This window comes from Ursus americanus, chromosome 2, assembly GCF_024610735.1.
Source record: "Ursus americanus isolate L20-20 chromosome 2, mUrsAme1.1.p, whole genome shotgun sequence".
In the NCBI taxonomy this organism is placed as follows: Eukaryota; Metazoa; Chordata; class Mammalia; order Carnivora; family Ursidae; genus Ursus; species Ursus americanus.
The window spans coordinates 62,639,333-62,645,193 of NC_142128.1; positions in this window are offsets into that span (position 1 = coordinate 62,639,333).

Sequence of the window (5,861 nt, forward strand, 5' to 3'; positions counted from 1 at the left end):
CTTTGCCCTGGCTGTTTTCAATACTGTACTCTTGGATCTAATATTTGTGAATTGCACTATGACGTGACATGGCGTAGGATTATTGTGGTTGAGATTGGGAGGGGTCCTCTCTGCCTCTTGGTCATGAATGCTTCTTTCCTTTGCTAGATTAGGAAAGTTTTCAGCTACAATTTGTTCAAATATCTCTTCTAGACCTCTGTTTTTCTCCACCCCCTCGGGGATGCCAAAAATCTGACATTGGAACGTTTCATTGAGTCAGTAATCTGTAACCTACACTCTTGAGATTGGATTTTTTTGAACCCAGATTCTATTTTAGCTTTCTCTTCTACTAACCCATCCTCCAAATCACTGATAAATTCTTCTGCCTCATTCACCTTGGCCGTCAGAGCCTCTAGTTTTGACTGCATTTGATTCATAGAATTTTTAATTTCTGCCAGATTCTCTCTCATTTCCATCCTTATAGAGTCTATATTCTCATTAACATTTTCATTAATACTTTTTTCAAGTCTACACATCATCTTGACCATTGTTACTCTGAACTCCATTTCTGATAATTTGGTTATATCCATATCCATTAGTTCTGTGGTAGAGGCCACAGACTCATTGTCTTTTCTTTGGGGGGGGGGGGGATTTCTCCTTCTCCTCATTCTGATGAGGAGAGGTTGCGGTGTTGTCCAGAGCCCATATTATTGACCAGGACGCAGGCAGTGCACGCTTGTTTTATAGGGACCTTAGGGATGTGTGCTTCTTGATTTTTCAGCCTACCTTCTGGGGGAGGGGCCTGCCGTGCTGATACTCAGGCAACCCTGTTTGGGTAGAGTCTCCGTGTCCCCTGGGAGGGTGGATGGGGATTGGTACACTGTGAGCCGGTATTTCCAGGCTTTTGTTCTCTGGCGGCTTTCCCTGGCAGATTGCTGTGCCTCTTCTGAGAGTCAGAGCAGCAGTGGCCATATTTCAGCATCTTTCTCAGAACAGAGGGATGGCAGATTGTTCTCTACTGATGTTCTGGCCACTTTAACTATGTTTCTGTTGGTGCTACTCAACCCTGCAGCATCCCTGGACGTGCGCCCCACAGCTGGCGTCCCAGCCCTCACTTCCAGGGCCAGCGCATCTCTGTCCTTTGTGTTTCTAACACCGCCAGCCACCAGCCACCAGCTGCCTCCGCGTGCTCCCGGAGCTCCCACTCAGTCTGTTTCCAGTCAGCACACCGGAGCTCCGTTTCAGTTTGGTGGCGTGCATTCCCTGGCTCACAGTCTCAGTCTGGTCTCTTGAAGGTGCAGGTCCGCGAGTCCCCCCACTCCCCCGTGCAATTGGCTACCTCTTCCCAGCACCTGAACGTGGCGGCTCCCTCCCCCTTCCGTTTATCTTCTGATATCTTGCTTGGTTTCATGGCTCCATGCTTTGTATGTCAATACTCAGTGCTAGAGATGTTCGTTTGTAGAGATCCAGATGTATCTTCCTGCGTCTCAGGGTGATTCCATGGATGTTCATGATGGTCTGGTACGTATCCAGCTTGCCTCAGGGGACCAGCTGAAAAAGGGGTCCCCTACTCCTCCACCATCTTAACTCCTCTCCCACAAAATTTTTGACCATGTCTTCCAAAAAACAAGCTACCATAACTCATCCAATAAAAGAGATCATTTGAATAGTTCTGTAGCTATTAAGGAAATTGAATTTGCAATTTTAAAACTTGCCAAAAATTAATTTTTAGTTTCAGATTCTTCTATTGGAAAATTAGACCAAATATTTAAATATGAATTAACATTATTTATACACAATCTTTTCCAAAAAATAAAAATGGGGGAATCATTCTCCAATTTGTTTTAGGAAATTAGTATTATCTTCATACAAAAACCAGACAAAACAGTGCATTAAGAGAAAAGTAAAGCCAAATTACTTCATGAATTATTCATAAATATTCCTAACAAAATATTATCAAATAGAAATAAAAATTATATATAGAATGATTCCACAAGACCAAGCAAGGTTTACTCCAAGGGTGCAAGGCTTGTTCAACATTTGAAAAATCAATCAAAGTAATTATTATCAGGATAAAAAAACAGTGAAGAGGGGAACAACTCAGTCATAGCCAACCCATTTCGAAAAGCCTCTTAGACAGGGATCTTTTAACATATATTTGAAAGCAATAACAATGTTTGCCCAGCTAAAAAATCCCCTCTTGTTCATTTTAAAATTCATTTGTTTTATTCTTGTTGAAATGTATCAAATGGATGTTTTGTAAATATTTTTGCCAGGTCTGTGTCTTTTCTTTCTCTTAACTGTCTTTCAAAAACCCAACTTATCATTTTTTTTCTTTTGTGAGTTGTATCATGCTTTTGAATTTGTATCTAAAAATCTCATTACCAAACCCTAAATAAATAATTTTGTTGAAGCTTTAACTATTTTTTCCAACTATAAATATTTAGTGTTGTCTTATTTTGAAAAGCCTGACTTTTTTCATCAAAGTAAATGAAGAAAACAGGCAGATTCATTACTGAGTAAGAAACTAAGAAACCAAGAAAACATGTTGTTTTTGTTAAAGTAACGTCCCATTCCTGCGGGTGTAAAAGATATACACTTTTACGGGTCTGGTTATGCTCAACTGGAAATGAGTCCAAAGTGTCCTGATGAGAAGGTGATAGGAACATTAAGTTAACTTTTGCAAAGCCTCAGAGGAAGTTTGGCCAATTTATAATAGTTAAAGGGGCCCTCTAGTGAACCTTCACTCCACGATTACTGTTTCTAAATCAGTTGGTGGCCATATATGTTCTTGGTTGTATTTTCAGTTAAAAGACATAAAGGTAGTATTGTTTCACTGAGCTTTGCCTCCAGAACAGTGGACCCTGTAAAGAGCTCAATCTCAGAGTCAGGACTTGTTGTCATCAACTGGAAAATTAAGAAGAGTAAATGCCAGATGAAATAGTATTAGAAACAATGCTCTTTCAAGTAATTTTTCTGTTTTTCTATTATTTAATTTAGGGTCTAAGTACTTAGACCTATGTACATATTGATCTTAATCCTACTGTTCCTATAGAGTAATAGTCGATCCTGATTATCTGCCAGTTACCAATATGCACATCCACTCCCCCCCCCCCAAATTAACTTGTTAAACCAAATCAATACTTGCAGTACTTAAACAGTTGTTCTGAAACATGCAGGGAGGGGTAAAAAATTTGAGTTACTCTATGTGCACATTACTAGCTGAGAATGAACAAGATGGTGCTTTCTGTTGTTGATTTCACTCTTTAAAATGGCACCCAAGCCTCGTGGTCTAGTGTTTACAGGCATAAGAAGGCTATGACTGTAATGATGGCTATATTTTGGATACCCCTTGATAAAATCCATATCCGTGATATCCGTGGGTAAAACTGAAGCACACAGAGTTTAAAACACTCACTTGGGTTACATGACTAGTAACTGGAGGAGATGAGATACAAACTCTCCTGTGCTTTCAGTGAGAGAGAAACTGCCCTCTCCAGTAATAAGTTACCCTGATAATTCTAAATAAAATGAAGGAAAGCAAAAATTAGAAAGGAAAAACATCTTATCTTTTTGCAAGTCAAAGTGTATCTTCTGTCACATCATAAATTCATTTTAGGGGCCAAGCATTACTTTTAAAAATAACAGTAAATTCAAATGTTTTAATATTTAGGATCATCGAGATAATTTTTATTTATGTAGAGTTAATTTTAAATCAGTGTCATTTTTAAAATCTGCAATTACAGAAAAAGTTTTGCTATTCTGTTTTATTATGTTAATTTATGTTTATATTTTATTGTTTATTAAATATTTGCAAGCAACTCAGTTAAAAGTTAGAATTGTAGAAATTATTAAGACATATTATTTCATTTAATTTAATTAATTTTACTAAGGCACTTTCAATTTAACATATTAAATAAAAATCTAACATGCTATATCATTACTGTTAAATACTTGCTAAAATATAAAATGATTTTATTAACAAAAAGCTACTCTGAGCATAAATCAAATTTGGATCCACATCTCCATTCACTCCTAAAAAGCCCTACTGAGCAATTCCAAGAATAGGTGAAAGAGTTCACCAGGAGAATACAGCAGCTATAAAATAATCTCATTTATTTAGAAGATATCTTTGCTTTCTTGAATGAAAATAATTGGTGGGCATATGGCTGTGAAACAATATATTATATTCCTCTCCCAGTAGAATCACAAAAAGGAAATAAGATCCATTAAATCAATTTTAGTTTTCAGTTGTGCAAAAAAAAAGAATCTTTCTTTTAATGAAATCATGACCTTTTATTTCCATTATTAATGGAATCTTTTTGGAATGAGTCAATTCTCTTTAAAATTATATTTGAACTCTCAACATCTTGATCTGTAGGTTAAGCAAAATATTCATAGCATATGCCCTAAATTGCATTTTATGATCTTCTAATTGATGAAAATAAGTTAAATTTCAAGCATGCTAAATTACTATTAAGGACCCTTAAATTATGAATATATATCTTCTTTTGCATAAAAAACAACTTTACATGAAATTATAAAAGTCTTCTTATTTTTTAGGGTAAAACTGTGTCATAAAGTTTTGATTATCTTTTGAAAGGAAATCTCATATAATTCTGTTTTTCCTACACTAAAAATAATATGCATACAGTTGGTAAACCCCATCTATTCCACCACCCTACAATGCTGCTACTTTTTGAGAACAAGAGGCAAGGTCACATACTCTCCTCAGAAAATTAGAGTTATTTCTGGGATGAAAAATTTTGGTGTGTGGATGGAGGAAATGGTGCAGGCGCAAAGTAAAGAAAGTTTATTCATAGTTTAGAAAAGTTAAGTTTCTTTTGGAAATGACCTATATTTATTTCCATCTATGACTGTGAAAGAACACCAAATTTCAAACTAGAGTGAATTAAACCTATACAAAGTGAAAAATTAGATGTGAAAATTCCTAAACATATAGTCAGTTAGGTCCACAGCAATCACTCAATATCTGGGGCATTGAATATTACTCAGGGGCAACTTTTTTTGTTTTGATGGTGAAAACTTTAAATGAAACATACTTCAAACTTTTATGCTTTTTAGTCTCATAGTAAATACTTTGGTCTAATATCTTGTATCTTGTGACAAATGAAAATGACCCAGTAAAACTGAATCAGTTGGTTCTCCTTCTCTTAACCACAGGATGCCATTATCATCACCTTGTCATCAGGGAAGCATCTTATATACTTGCAATATTCCAACTGGTGCCAAGCTCTACAGAAACCATAGAGATCGTTTGACTGGAAGTGAATATAAAAAGTTAATGATATACATCCCATCCACCCAAACACAGGTCTACTCTAAATTCATCTCAGAAAATATAAGCAAAGAGTTCAATTAAAACTGTAATCCCAAACCTTCAACCTGGTCAAACACTAGACTGTAGAGCCTTAGGAATGAGGACACCAGTAACACCTATTCTGATGACCTGATGTCAAAACTACTAGAAATCACCAGTCCAAGGACAAGCACTAGGATCTCTATTGGCAGCAAGCACTATGTGAGACTTGCTTTCAAGCTCTGGCTGACGCAATTGGAGCCCAGAAAGTTGGCATGTGAGACACCATCTTGTCATCATCATTATCTTCTATCTAGCTGTTTTCCAACACCATCAACATTTGGAGTTCTCCATTTTATTCTTCTACTCCTTTTCCTAAGAGGTCTTTACTTCTCTCTCTTTCTCTTTCTCTTTCTCTCTCTATCTCTCCCCCACCTTCTTTTTTCTTTACCAGTTCTTGCTTTCATTTGGTATCTGTTGCTTCAGTAAAGACACTTCTCTGTGTGATGGAATTGTTAAACTGATAGTGCCTATACCGGAATTGAATGTAAACATTGGCTGA